Here is a 14,520-nt window from a genome sequence, read left to right on the forward strand (position 1 = left end):
AGCACCTGCGCACACAAGAGCCGCACACCACTAGTCTGTCACAGGGCTGACCAAGTTGATCAGTACGGCTCCCCTTTCTTTTAAGGATACTGTGTCTTGTGGAAAAGCAGTGTCTGAAGTTTTACTGAATCTCTCTTGACCTCCTGCTATGCAGTTCCTAGTCTGACAAATAGAAATGAGAGTTTTTGCCAGTTCGTATCAGGGCTGTTCAGATTTGGGAGTCACGTATAGTGCAAGTTAGTTGGTATCAAGTCCATTTTCAACCAGTTCTGGTTTGATTCTTCGCCTCTCTGTTTTCCCCCAGGCATTAGCAGCCTACCTGGTCTAGCCAACTGTGATCTCTCCTTTTTTTGATGGCATTTACAGGCAGCTCATTTTTCACCTCCACACTGGAATAGAGGTTTCCTGGAACCATTCTCCTTTCTCAGAATTGAGGATGACAGCTCAAATGTTTCTAGAGCCTTTGTTAAATGGATTTTGGATGGTCTTTTAAGAATAGGCAGGGCTGGATACTGACCAGGATGTCTTGCTCCACTAAACTAAGATGCATGGGTGAAGCAGCCTTAACCCTTTTTTCATTTTCTCCTTGGCTGCAGGGAAAAGGCATTGTGTTAAACCACAGCAATGTAGATTCAAATACAGACAGAGTCTGGTGTAATTTGATTTAAGTATCACTTGATTCTCCCTCTTCTTGTGGGGCCCACTGGTTCTGCCGCTTAACTAACCTGGCACCAAATCCCCATCCCCGCATCCCTTAGAATATAGGGATTACTTTGAACAAGTGGAGCTGATATTTCCCTTGTGCAATAGGTGGAGCGGCAGCTGCCATCATATTCCAATATTATATCCTAATTCTAGACAATGTTTACTGTGTAAAGCACATTAGCCAAACAGAATCCTACATCATCATGAAATCTTATAGCATTCATATTCTATATCAGCTGATTTTCATTATCTTTTCCCAATCAAAAAAAAAAACAACCTCTTACATATGCCTTTACCCTGATTGCTGGGTGTTGACTATGTGGGAGTCACTGGGGGAAAGTACACCACTACTTGTGAAATTTAGAAAGATACACTAGGGTTGTCATTGAGTGGTTTTATGAAAATATGAAGCAGTGAATTGGTTTGCTTCAAATTATTTATTATTTGGACCCTGTTGTACATGAGGATAAAAAGTACTTTCCAAGTACGAAAACAGAACAGACCATTTTCGTATCAAATCATTCATTTCCCTCCACAAAAACAAAAAGCTATTTCCCTAGAAAAGTTGCAAAACAGACCGTACAGTCAATTTAGGAAAATTGAGTTTTGCTCATAGAAAAATGTGACCAGCTGGTAAGTACGCATTTCTTTGCAGCAGCAGAGAGAATGAAATCTCTTTCTGCTTTATGCTTGTGGATTGAAATAAATATCTGCAAAGTTCTCAAGGTGAGGGTGTTGTTCACCTTTAGAAATATGTCTCCTTTCATATCTTAAAATTAAATTCATTTTCTGTACATGGAGAAAAGAAATTGAAGATCCATTGATAACTGGCTTTTTCTGCATTTTGAGGGGTTCCTCTAGTCCCTTGTTACTAGACAGAATGACACACCACAGCACTACATGTAATTTTTTTCTGCTTAACTTATTTGGCTAGCAGTACTGTACATTTTCAGCAGATACATGACTATGCTGTACTCTATCTTTTTGTGTCCATGAGTTGGATCTTTCCAAAGCTCAGAAGTCTGATTCAAAGAAACTATTAAAATGCACAGACAGCAGAAATGGCAACCTGCAATATCTTCTGTGGTTCGCGATGAATTTGAGCCATGACTTCTGACTCCTATTACTTTGTGTGGGTGGTCATTTGACAAGTTATCTGCAGGGATACTACTAATACACTGATACTTTTATTTGAAGTCCAAGCCTATCAGCTAGAATGAAATCATTCTGAAGAACAAACACATTTTATGAGGACAGGGAAAACTTACTTTCAAATGAAATTTAACCTCATGAAATCCACAGCTCTGGCAAGTCTCTCCGATTGGCTGACCTACCCATCACCGTCAGTTTCTGTAGCGGGTTGAGGAAGACTATCAACAAAACACCTCATTCCCACGAGCATCAAAACATTCCAGCTGCCAAAAATAGCCTCATTTTTATGACTGTATAACCTGCCAGAGTCTAAATATGACTATTAGCCACAACACTGTGGAGAAAACAACTGCTTTGATTTTGTGAGGAGCTGAGTACTCACAGTTCCCCATGATATAATAGTCCTAATAAGAAAATCAGGCCTGATATGGCCTGTGGTTGTCTAAGAGCTACTTCAACTGAGGTCTCAACATCTGCATGTACATTAACTATAGGGGTACTATTTCACTGAATACAAAAACCACCAAAACTGCTCGCATCAGTCTACACATGGTAGAGTTTTTCTAAAAAAGAGAAATATATCCTCCCATTACAAATAAAATCAGGCCTTAGTACAAGGTTGCAAAACGTGATGTTCTCACCCTGTTTCTTTGAATGGTTTTTACCAGAAATAGCTGGGAAAAGTGGGATATTTTCAAGAAAATTTCAGTGCCAAACGAGCATCTTTCTTCCACAAAGAATTTCCAAGCAACTACCAACTTCAGCTTGTCATCTTTGCAAAATGATTACAAAATCCCAAACCCGCCTTGAAACCTGCACACAAACCTTTCTTTTTGTTCTGTAGTCCTCTGAGTGAAAGCAGCCTTGCCTGCATTCCCCTCACTCTGTGTGATGTTGACTGAGTCAAACCTGGAGTAAGAGTGCCAAACTATGGTGCTAAACCACTTGAGAAGAGCTCCAGCTAATGCCTGATGGATGCTTTTTCAAGTTCCCATTCCGTACGGGGCCGCATTACGCATCATTCTGCTTCAGCCACTTTACACTTGATTACCTCAAGCCTGTTTCCATAAAACTGAAATATTATGCAGCACACTGTATTGAATGGGCTGGATGCACACTTATGACTACACTTGAGAGAATGAAACGGGTAGACGCTCTGCCCAGAATACAGTGTTCTATACTACCATAATGGAGAAAACAGATCAGTGTCATAGACAACTCTGAGGCATTTCTGTCATTGAGAGAAATGGTTTTCATGGGGATTGACTGATCTATCTGTCTCTGTACCTATCCGTATTTCTGTCTCCATTAATCTATTTCCCAAGAGCTACGCAGTGTTTCGCCAGATGCGTTGCGCAGGTTGGAATCAGTGCTCTTATCAGCAGGTCTTTGGACCAGAAGCACTTTAACAGTATACAATGAAGGACTCACTCACAAGAATTGAAAATGTACTTTTGTTAACAAATCTCTAAATCTCAGCTGGTACTTTACTGTTTTGTTTTGAATTTATGAGCAAACTTCTGACTGAAATGTTAAAATTTACCTGCATTTCCTTCTGCCTATGAAGGGGCGTAATTTTACTATTCTGCAGATCAGGTCATTCTTACTGGTGTCACAGTGATCAGATTCATGGTTGTACTATTACACTCCCAGTGTAGTAATATTGGTAGAAAATTGGAACAGTACATCACTGGCTCCTGCCCTTACAAAGAGGATTTCTGTCCTGACCAGCCACACCTAATTAAAAAGGAAAGTGAAATTAATTCTATACCTCATTACAAAAGCACAAAGCCAGTTTCCTTCAGTGAAAGAAAGAGCATATATTTATCTCTCCAAGTGGTCCCACAGCATGTCTGGCTTAAGATAGACTCATAGAGTTGTTTAGGTTGGAAAAGATGCTTAAGGTCATCAAGTCCAACTGTAAACCTACCACTGCCAAGTCCACTGCTAAGCCGTGTCCCTAAGTGCCACATCTACACATCTCTTAAAGACCTCCAGGGATGGTCACTCCACCACTTCCCTGGGCAGCCTGTTCCAGTGCTTGACAACCCTTGCGGTGAAGAAATTTTTCCTAATATCTAATCTAAACCTCTCCTGGTACAACTTGAGGCCGTTTCCTCTTGTCCTGTTGCTTGTTACTTGGGAGAAGAGACTGACACCTATCTCGCTACAACCTCCTTTCAGGTAGTTGTAGGGAGCAATAAGGTCTTCCCTGAGCCTCTTTTTCTCCAGGCTAAACAACCCCAGTTCCCTCAGGTGCTCCTCATAGGACTTGCTCTCTAGGCCCTTCACCAGCTTTGTTGTCCTTCTTTGGATGTCCTCCAGCCCCTTAATGTCTTTCTTGTAGTGAGGGGCCCAAAACTGAACACAGTAATTCGAGGTGCAGCCTCACCAGTGCCGAGTACAGGGGACCAATCACTTCACTAGTCCTGCTGGCCACACTATTTCTGATACAAGCCAGGATGTTATTGGTCTTCTTGGCCACCTGGGCACAAGAGGTATGATATCTGCCTTGTTGGCCTTCTCCCTGATTCTTACCTATAAACACACAACCCTATCGTCACCATCATTAAGCTCTAGACAATCAAAACACTCCCTAACGTACAGGGCCACTGCCTCTCCTTTCCTGCCTATCCCTTCTGAAGAGTTTATAGCCATCCATTGCAGCACTCCAGTTGTGCGGGTCATCCCAGCATGTTTCAGTGACGGTAGCTATATCATAGTTTTCCTGCTGCACAATGGCTTCCAGCTCCTCCTGTTTGCTGCCCATGCTGCGTGCATTGGTGTAGATGCACTTCAGTTGGGCTGTTGATCCTGCCACCTTTTTGGGAGGAGAAACTCTAATTCCTACGTGACCATTTTCTCAGGCATTTCTGTGGTTTCTAACACATCAATAACCCTTGCATCTTTGCTGCTGCATGGATGTCCATCCCCTACCTCCACTGAGACAGCAGACCAAAGGACCTCGCTAGCACACTGTCCCTAGCTCTTCCAATGAGCCCTGCTAACTCCTGTGTAAAGATCCTTTTCCCCCTTTGAGACAGGTGTACCCCATCTGTCGCCAGCAGGCCTGGTGTCACATAAACTGACCCATGATCAAAAAACCCAAAATTCTGCCGGTTGCACCAGGCTTGGAGCCAGGTACTGATCTGCTGGCTCTTCCTGTTTCTTCCCTCATCATTCCCTGCAACTGGAAGGATAGAGGAGAACACTACTTGTGCTCCTGATCCCTTAACCAGTTGTTCCAAGGCCTGATTGCCCTCAGACTTCTTGTTGCAACTTCATCACTGCCTACCTGAAAAGTCAATAATGGATAGTAATCTTAGGGCCATACCACGGTAAGAAGTTTTCACATCTTTAACCCAGGTCCCAGGGAGACAGCAGACTTTCCTAAGAAGTGGGTCTGGTCTGCATATTGGGCTTTCTGTTCCCTTCAGAAGGGAGTCTCCTGTGACAATGACCCATCAGATATAAGCAACCTGAGTATTACCTGAGATCCCAGTCTGCAAAAAGTCTATATTTTGGCTAAGTTAGAAAGTGGTGAATGTTTTCAGTGGAGAGGAAAACTCAAGGGAATCTGCACTGCCTGCGGAGCTGCTTGAGTCTAATACTGACTGTAAGAGACCTGGCACTTTATCACTGCTGATCCAGTATGTGTCCTTCACTTGAGTGCAGCTAGAGTCCTTTATGCCTTCTTGAGAAGAAACTTAATAGTAAAAATAGAAAACTTTTATTAACTGGAAAAAGAATACTCACTATCCTATTCTGACTGTCTTCAATGTATCAGTGAAAAATTTATTGTTATGGGAATGCTAAGATATGGGTTGCAACATATTCATACTTTATGGAGAAAAAAACAGATATGAAGAGAGATGAATTAAATGATGTCACACAAGAAATCTGTGTCAAAGTTAGGTTTAGAATTGGTATTCCCTGATGCATAATTCTGTACTTGAACCTTAAGAAATTCTCTCCTGTCAGTTATTTATAGCAATTGTTTGTATATACTTGTTGCATATGCAAAACAGGCTTCAAGCTTGCATTGTATGCCTGCCATGACATTCCTGGTGCTCAGCTCTTTAGACGTTCATTCACCTTATGTCACAGCTCCACATGTACATTGTTTGTACAGCATCTGCTGCCACACAATCTCATTCTCCCAAATGACAGTCAGGTGTTATATATAACTACACACCATCAGGAAATGTCAACATGCATTTGAATTTTCTACTTTTAAAGCAAAAAGCCCCAATTAATTTTTTCCCACCTTAAAAGTAAAAGCAATGGGAAAAAGGATAGTTAAAATCCTCAATTAAACTAGGTAACTGCCTGCTCTTGCTGTTAGTTCAAAAAAGCTATAAAACAAGCACAGAAGAAAACCTAAGGTAAACACATAGGCCAAGGGCTCTGGTGCTAGCCAGCTCTGCACTAGCCATGTGAAATTGCACCAGTATCCAGTATCTCCTAATCCCAGCAAAATACGTTTTAAAGTAAGGACACATTTCTTTCTTTGGCTTCATAAGGAAAGTGTCAGTTCCTTCCTCTCCTTTCCAATGAGTGTGATCTGATCTTTGTATCTAGATCTGTCACAAACTTAATTTATGATCTTTCTAGTCTTTTTCTTCCCTCCAAAATGGAGATCACACATCCCATTTCATGGGAGCTTTGTGCAAGTACAGATTTAAAGTAAAAAATAAGAAAGAAAAAAAATGTGCATCACAGGCCTCACAGTTCTGGGAAGGGGTTAAAATTGTCTAAAGTATTCCTGCATGCTCCCAGGCTTAAACTGTTGGAGAGTCAGTGTTACCATAACTCCAGCAAACAGGGTAGTCCCGTGCAGGCTGTGCAACCCCCTTCACACTGCGCTGTTGTTTCCAGCAGCTCTCACAATCCTTATTCCTTCATTCTCAATTGCTGACAGCGCCCTGCCTCCTGTAGGCTGGTACCCGACCCTTTCCAGGGCTAGTGTACTTGCTGGGGAGGAGGTGTATGTTATGGAAATTGGACAGCATTATCTGCACCAGAAGAATCCTCATGCATGATGGTTTTTAGATTTTTACAACATTACCAGGCATGAAGGATTCATAACAAAGATGACAATCTCACAGCTTTGGTAACAAATCTGGCCTCATTGGAATCAGTTCCCAAACCTGTTTTTATTCCTATCTTTTTTTAAAAAAGATAGAGATGAAAAGTTAAAGGTGGGAAAATACCACATATACAGCCACATACAAGTCATACTCTTCTTCCCTCCCATGTAATATATAGTTTTGGCAAAAGGGGTTTCTTTAACAAATAGAATAATTTAGTCTTAATAGCACCTACCGATGAGTAGAACTGACTCCTCCATGTAGAAAGGAAGCACTTGCCAGCACAGATGAATTATTTCTAATGCTGTTGATGATGCAGCTATATTAGTTTAAGACTAGACAGTCAACCTAAATTAGGGGCCAGAGCACTGAAAATGAAAAAAATACTGGCACATACCGCACAGTTTGGCTCAAATATGTGACATGTGAGCCAGGATGCATAGTACATGAAAGATGCAAAATTTAAAATCTTCATCCTTAATGGTTGCATAGGGACATGTTTTCATAGGGTTAAGCTGCATGACATCCATTAAAGTAAACAGAAGTTTAAAGCTTAAATCTTCTGTCTCACCTTCAATACTTTCCTCATCGTAACATTTACAGAGATTGGGATATCACATTTTCCTCTTAAGACCTGCAGTTAACAAAATGAGAGGTTAATTTGTTTGGTTTATTATGCACCACCTGACTCACCTTCTTAACATCATACAAGCAATAAAAAACTGAATAGAGGACTTATTTTCTCAATTTTGGAGGGGTTTACTCCTGTATTTTGTCTGTTAAAAAAGGAAAGTGGAGAGGAATATAACTGAGCGTCCCATCTGGTATATCATTTTGTTGCTGTTGCATTCCTGTCCCTTTTTCAACAATCGTCATGTATCTTCTGGCGTTAGGGAGATGCAGGCTGGGGGGACAGAGTGGTGCTACTTCACAAGTTCCTTCTGTCATAAAAGGCAATTGTAAGAATGTTCAAAATCTCTGAGACCAGATGAGGTTTCCTTGGCTTTTGTTCTATTCATGTCAAAGAATTACATCCAAGTCTCACTAGAGCTAAGTACTCATTTCTCCTTGCCAGTAAAATACTGTCTTGAGGGAACAGCAGGTATCTCCCACTGTATCTGTTTACCTATACCACTGTCTGCTAGACCAGCTTGTGAACTGTAAGCTACAATCCTTTATTAGCAGAGTAGACTGTTCAAGAGAAGGGACTGATCTCTTTGTGCATGTGTGTGGTGGGGGGTATTTCTGGCTTTATACTGCTTTCCACAGTGGAGTTTATACCCTAGCCAGGCTTCTGGGACGTACTAGCAGAATGAATAAATAGCTGTCTGGACCTGTTTGTCCCCTGTGAGGCTGCATTTTGACGAAGGAGGGTCCAGAAGCATGCACTGTGCATCATGCATCCATCGTATTTGAGAATGGCAGTCTGGTGAAGTTCCCGCTGACTGGAAAATAACCCTCATTTTTAAAAAGGGAAAAAAAGAAGACCCGGGGAACTACAGGCCAGTCAGTCTCACCCCTGTGCCTGGGAAGATCATGGAACAGATCCTCCTGGAAGCTATGCTAAAGCACATGGCGGACAAGGATATGATTCGAGACAGCCAGCATGGCTTCACCAAGGGCAAGTCCTGCCTGACTAACCTAGTGGCCTTCTATGATGGGGTGACTACATCAGTGGACAAGGGAAGGGCTACAGATGTCGCCTATCTGGACCTCTGTAAGGCCTTTGACATGGTCCCCCACAACATCCTTCTCTCTAAACTGGAGAGGTATGGATTTGATGGGTGGACTGTCTGGTGGGTGAGGAATTGGTTAGATGGTCACATCCAGAGGGTAGTGGTCAACGGCTCAATGTCCAGATGGAGATTGGTGACGAGTGGCGTCCCCCAGGGGTCTGTAATGGGACCGGTACTGTTTAATATCTTCATCAATGACATAGACAGAGGGATCGAGTGCACCCTCAGCAAGTTTGCAGATGACACCAAGCTGAGTGGTGTGGTCGACATGCCAGAGGGACGGGATGCCATCCAGAGGGACCTGGACAAGCTCGAGAAGTGGGCCCGTGTGACTGTCATGAGGTTTAACAAGGACGAGTGCAAGGACCTGCACCTGGGTCAGGGCAACCCCCGCTATCAATACAGGCTGGGGGATGAAGGGATTGAGAGCAGCCCTGCCGAGAAGGACTTGGGGGTACTGGTGGATGTGAGCTGGTACTGCTGGACGTGAGCCAGCAATGTGCACTCGCAGCCCAGAAGGCCAATCGTATCCTGGGCTGCATCAAAAGAAGCGTGGCCAGCAGGTTGAGGGAGGTGATTCTGCCCCTCTACTCTGCTCTGGGGAGACCCCACCTGGAGTACTGTGTCCAGCTCTGGAGTCCTCAGCACAATAAAGACACAGACCTGTTGGAGCGGGTCCAGAAGAGGGCCACAAAAATGGTCAGGGGGATGGAACACCTCTCCTGTGAAGAAAGGCTGAGAGAGTTGGGGTTGTTCAGCCTAGAGAAGAGAAGGCTTTGGGGGGACCTTTTTGCAGCCCATCAGTACTTAAAGGGGGCTTATAAAAAAGATGGCAGCAACCTTTTTAGCAGGGCCTGTTGTGACAGGACAAGGGGGAATGGCTTTAAACTAAAGGGGGGTAGATTTAAACTAGATATAAGGAAGAAATTTTTTACGCTGAGGGTTGTGAAACACTGGCACAGGTTGCCCAGAAAGGTGGAAACATTCAAGGTGCCCCATCCCTGGAAATGTTCAAGGTGAGGTTGGACGGGGCTCTGAGCAACCTGATCTAGTTGAAAATGTCCCTGCTCATTGCAGGGGGGTTGGACTAGATGATCTTTAGAGGTCCCTTCCAACACAAACTATTCTATGATTCTATGAATCTATGCATGTAGTGTATGTGAGGGTGTACAAAGGGAGAGCACAAAGACAGGTTTTGCCCTCTTTGTTCCTAACTGTTTTCTTGTTCCAGGCAAACAGTATTTATAAAATACCCTTAATTCCTGACGCTCACAAAAGTTAGAAACATTGGAATTTTTTTTCTCTTTATTAATCAAACTAAAACAAATTATTTTCAGGTCTATAACATTGAGATATTAATGTTTGAACACCATTTTCCCTCTGCATTTTCTTTTTCACAACTTTACTCCATAGCTCCCCTTTTATTAGTTGACATTGTCCAGTCACCTGAACGTTTACCTACGTACTTTTTAACTTCACTAGTATAGGACGTCTTGTTCTCTAAAGTGATCACCATATCGTGATCTCAGCGAGTTTCTGGCTATTTGCATACTTTCCACAGGTAACATATTCCTGAGGAGCTGATTCACTCTATGATGATAAAAGGGTTAACCTTCGGCCCAATATTTGCTCCTGAAGCTCCTGAGACAGGGTATGCTTACCCCTCTGAGAACAATGTGATACTTGTTGCCATTTTTCTTCAAATCTTCCATCTGAAGAAACTCAACTGCCTAACATGGCTGCAAACCCTTCTGTTTTTATTCCTGATGTTGTGCCTTCAAGTGAGATCTTCTACATGTTGTATAGTATATAAATAATTATGCATAGAGCCAGCAAGGACACTGAAGTGTTACATTTTCATTATACATTTTTCTTCATTTCCAGACACAGTCTTAAAATCTGTTACACCACATGCTAAGTTTCTCAAGTATTTTGCCTGGGCAACACTCAAAACTTCATATATGCCTGTAAATGTGCTAGGAGTCAAATCTAAGATCTGATTTAGACACATTTCCACTGTCTCTGAAGAAATGGGTTCCCATAGCTAAACAATGATACTCTGTAAAATAAAATTAGCCATTCAGTATTATGACTGTCACGATCAGAGGTCAGCAGCACACTCAAGCACACATCAAGATAGGGAAACCTACCGAGTCAGTTCAGCAGCAGCAAGCAAGCAGAGTTAAAAACTAAAGGAGTGGCAAATTATTATATTCACATTAAAGACATTTCCCTCACAATTTGTTCTAGAAAATTATTAACCTGCTTTAAAAAGAATGCACTTTATGAATTCAATTAGTAATACATACTGTGAAAGTTCATGTACACATAGTACAGGCTTCTTGATATAGTGGATCTGGGAATTGTTCCTACTAGGCCAAAATTCAGATTATCCAGTCATACATCTCCATCTTGGGCTAATGTTACATGATTGAGCAGATACAATAATTTCATTACTACCACAAGAGAGAGGTCCATCCCCCATCCCACTCCAACTGTCTATTCCTTTCCTGACTGTACAGTCGCCTCCTCCCTCCTGCATCTGTGCTTGCACTCATTTCATCCTGTGACAACTCAGTTTAATTCACCACCTAACAGAAAACAAACTAGAATAAAAATTGAAGCATTTTGCTGGGATAATGAATTGGATCTGTTCTGTGAAGGTCTGATGAATGCCAAAGTGGGCAGGAGTGAGAGTAGGAAGATAGAAGCACCCTCCTCCTTCTCCTCACCAAATTGCTAGATTTGTTCAGTTGCTTTTTGATATCACAAAATCCCACAACAGGTGCTTCACCTAAGAATGGTTTGAAGTGTTTCAGAGAACAAGAATTAGATCCCTGGGTCCTTTACACAGCTGATACAGAGAGATGCAGCATGTGCACACAGTCGGAGTGTGATCTGGACCAGACTCCTTCTGACCTGTGCTGTATTGGCATAAGTGTTTTCTGTTCAGCATAGCAATACAGACTCAGCTTCTCTGCATTCAAACTGCAAAGGCAATTAAGAAATCCAATGCAGATAGTTAGAATGTAATTTGTATGTGTAAAATAAATGCTGTTAGGCTGCTTCTGCAAATTCCAGGTACTTCACCAAACTGCTAAGAGTCTTGAAGGTTGGTGATTGTGTAATGGGGAAAAGACAGTTATGGAAGGCTAGAAAAAGTTATCCCCAATAACAGAAGGAAAAGGCTCTGGAAAGAAGTTTAAGAATTGCAATTTAGTCTGTTTTGTTGGATTTTAATGATTGTGATGAACTCATGATTTAGTGTCACCAGCTTTTTTTATACAGATATATGGCCATATATGTGTATGCCATGTGTTGGCTAATTTTCAGCTACCTGCCAACAGTGAATTATATAAAACCCTGTGGATATTTAGTTGTTCATATCACAGTTTTCATAGAGAGAACTGAATATTTCTAAGGCTGAAAGCGAAATTCCATGTTTCTTTCTTCAGTGGCAGTGCAGGTTTAAGCAATTTCCACTCTCGGCCCTTCCTTCCTGTCTCCACACCACCACATCCATTGTGCCAGCACAGCTGTTTGTGCAGCCTGTGGTGAAAATGGGAACCATCTGAGAAATCCTGGGGCAGCAGAGAGGAAGCAAAATCAAAAGGAAGCTTATAACAACATGTGAATTAAGATGTATGAGAGACTGACCTCGCACTGGGACATCTACAAGGTATATGGATGCCTTGTTACACTGACCTTGGTCTGGGGAAGATTTTATAGTTTCTTATGAAATTTCAAAACGTGTCTCAAGAACCCTCTTATTTCTTTAATTCAAAAACTCTTTCTTTATCTAGTGATCTCACTTTTAGCCATTTGCCACTTGTAAGACTCTTTATGGAATAATCTTAAACTTATTTGAAAATAAAACTTCTTGAGGAGTAAAGACAGATCCTTAAGTGCCAAGTGTTCCATGCCTCTTTTGCTTTTCTCTCAGGAAGCCAGTTGAATTGTAGCTAGATATATGTTTATGTGTAAGTATATGCACATGTAATGTGAACGTATACAGCTTACAACATTTTTGCAAGCCACTCTAGTTTTTATGTCAGGTAAGCAGTTTGTCTTTTACGTTTTTGCTGCCTAGGGGAGAGCAGAATATTCATGACATCTTCATTAAAGACAACATCCATCTTATTAAACATTTTTTTATTAAAAATATTTTATATTTGAACAGAGCTGAACACTCAATTTCTGTAAAGACCCGCAGACATTAATGTCTCACCTGTCTGATTTGGCAGTTTCTCCAGAGTGCCTCAGTTTCTCCTTTTTTGAGAACGAGGGGTTTTGTCACACTTACATCCCACACCAAATGTTGCCCATTTATAGATCTATAATTTTGGAACACTTCACTGTCCAGATGCATTGCATATGGGAGGCTGGGTATCTGGTTTCCATTCCAGGGACCAGGCAGTAAAATGCATATCACTTAGGTGCTTTGAGTTTTTGGCTAATTTCAAGTCTGTGAGTAATGACTGGGACTACTCATATCCTTGATGCTAGGCAAATGCTCAGGAGATTTACTACAAGTTAAATCACAGTAACACAGTGGTCTCTGACTCAGAGCTTTTAGTCACAAACTCTCATTTTTCTTCACCTCTTATCCTCATACATTGAGTTTTCTGTGCTTTTAAGTAATTATTTTTTTTCCTTAAATCTTAAATTCATGGCACAACTTACCTGCTATTTTACCCTGATAGTTTTGTCTTCAATTCAGACAGCTAAAATAAAATAATTTTGGAAGGCTACATTTCTTTAACATCTTTCCCCAGACCATCTCAAAATCCTTTATGAAAAATAATCAAGCTTTTCAGTATGTCAAAGGCACTTGAGTACTTGAAGAGAAATTGATTCTGACACAGCCCAAGTCTTTCTTCCCAGCCCAGCATTCTCTTATCCGGATTCATTCCTCCTCTCTCTCTCTCCTCCTATGCTAACAAAACTTCAACTACCTTTGATTCATACCTCTCTTTAACAGCTATATCTAACTGTAGACTATTTCTTCTAAAGGCTTGATTACACCATACTTCACATAGCCATCAAATCCTCTTTTCTTTCTGAAGTCCTTTTTTTTTCCCATATGTCTTTATCTTTCCGGCCACCTACCACCTATTCAATTTACACTTTGTCATTCATTGAGTGAGTCTTATTTCCGTAGTATCTTTTTCTTTCTTCCTTCTTCTAATGAGCTCCATTTCAGTTCCACCCCCTTTCACCACTCTTTTAACGCTTTTTCTTAATTCCTTATTCTTTGGATTGCAAACCTGACTCTTCCTTTGCATGTATTTCCTTTTTGCTTGAATCAAAAATCTGAAAATCAGCTAGACTCGCTTTGAAGCAAATTTCTTTTTTCTTTCCATATCATTTTTCTTTTCGCTAATCAGTTCTACTTATTTTAGTTAAGAGAGTATCTCTTATCCTTGAACTTCTAGTGATGGAAAATATATTCTTCTTTTTCCACCTGTTGAGTTTGGATTGGACATGAGACATCCAGAGGACATCTCAAAAGCGGAAAAAGATACGGGACTGAAGAAAAAGGGAGAATGTCTACATCTGTTTTTTCACTGAATAAATTCTTTATATTAACACCATAATTTAAAGACTACAGCATGGGAGCTCACACTGCCATTCTGTGTACTTTCTTGAGAAAAAAGCAACAACAAAAACATGTATTGATGCTGATTTGAGACAAAAGTGTCTTAGTTAATATTTTCACTCATTCAGTACTAAGTAACGATGAATACAGTACAGATGAAAGACATGGTGGTTCTGTCAGACTGAGTGAGCAATGCTTTACACCCTCTTTACCAAAAGGGTTAAACAGCTGCCCAAGG

This window comes from Aptenodytes patagonicus, chromosome 1 (assembly GCF_965638725.1).
Source record: "Aptenodytes patagonicus chromosome 1, bAptPat1.pri.cur, whole genome shotgun sequence".
In the NCBI taxonomy this organism is placed as follows: Eukaryota; Metazoa; Chordata; class Aves; order Sphenisciformes; family Spheniscidae; genus Aptenodytes; species Aptenodytes patagonicus.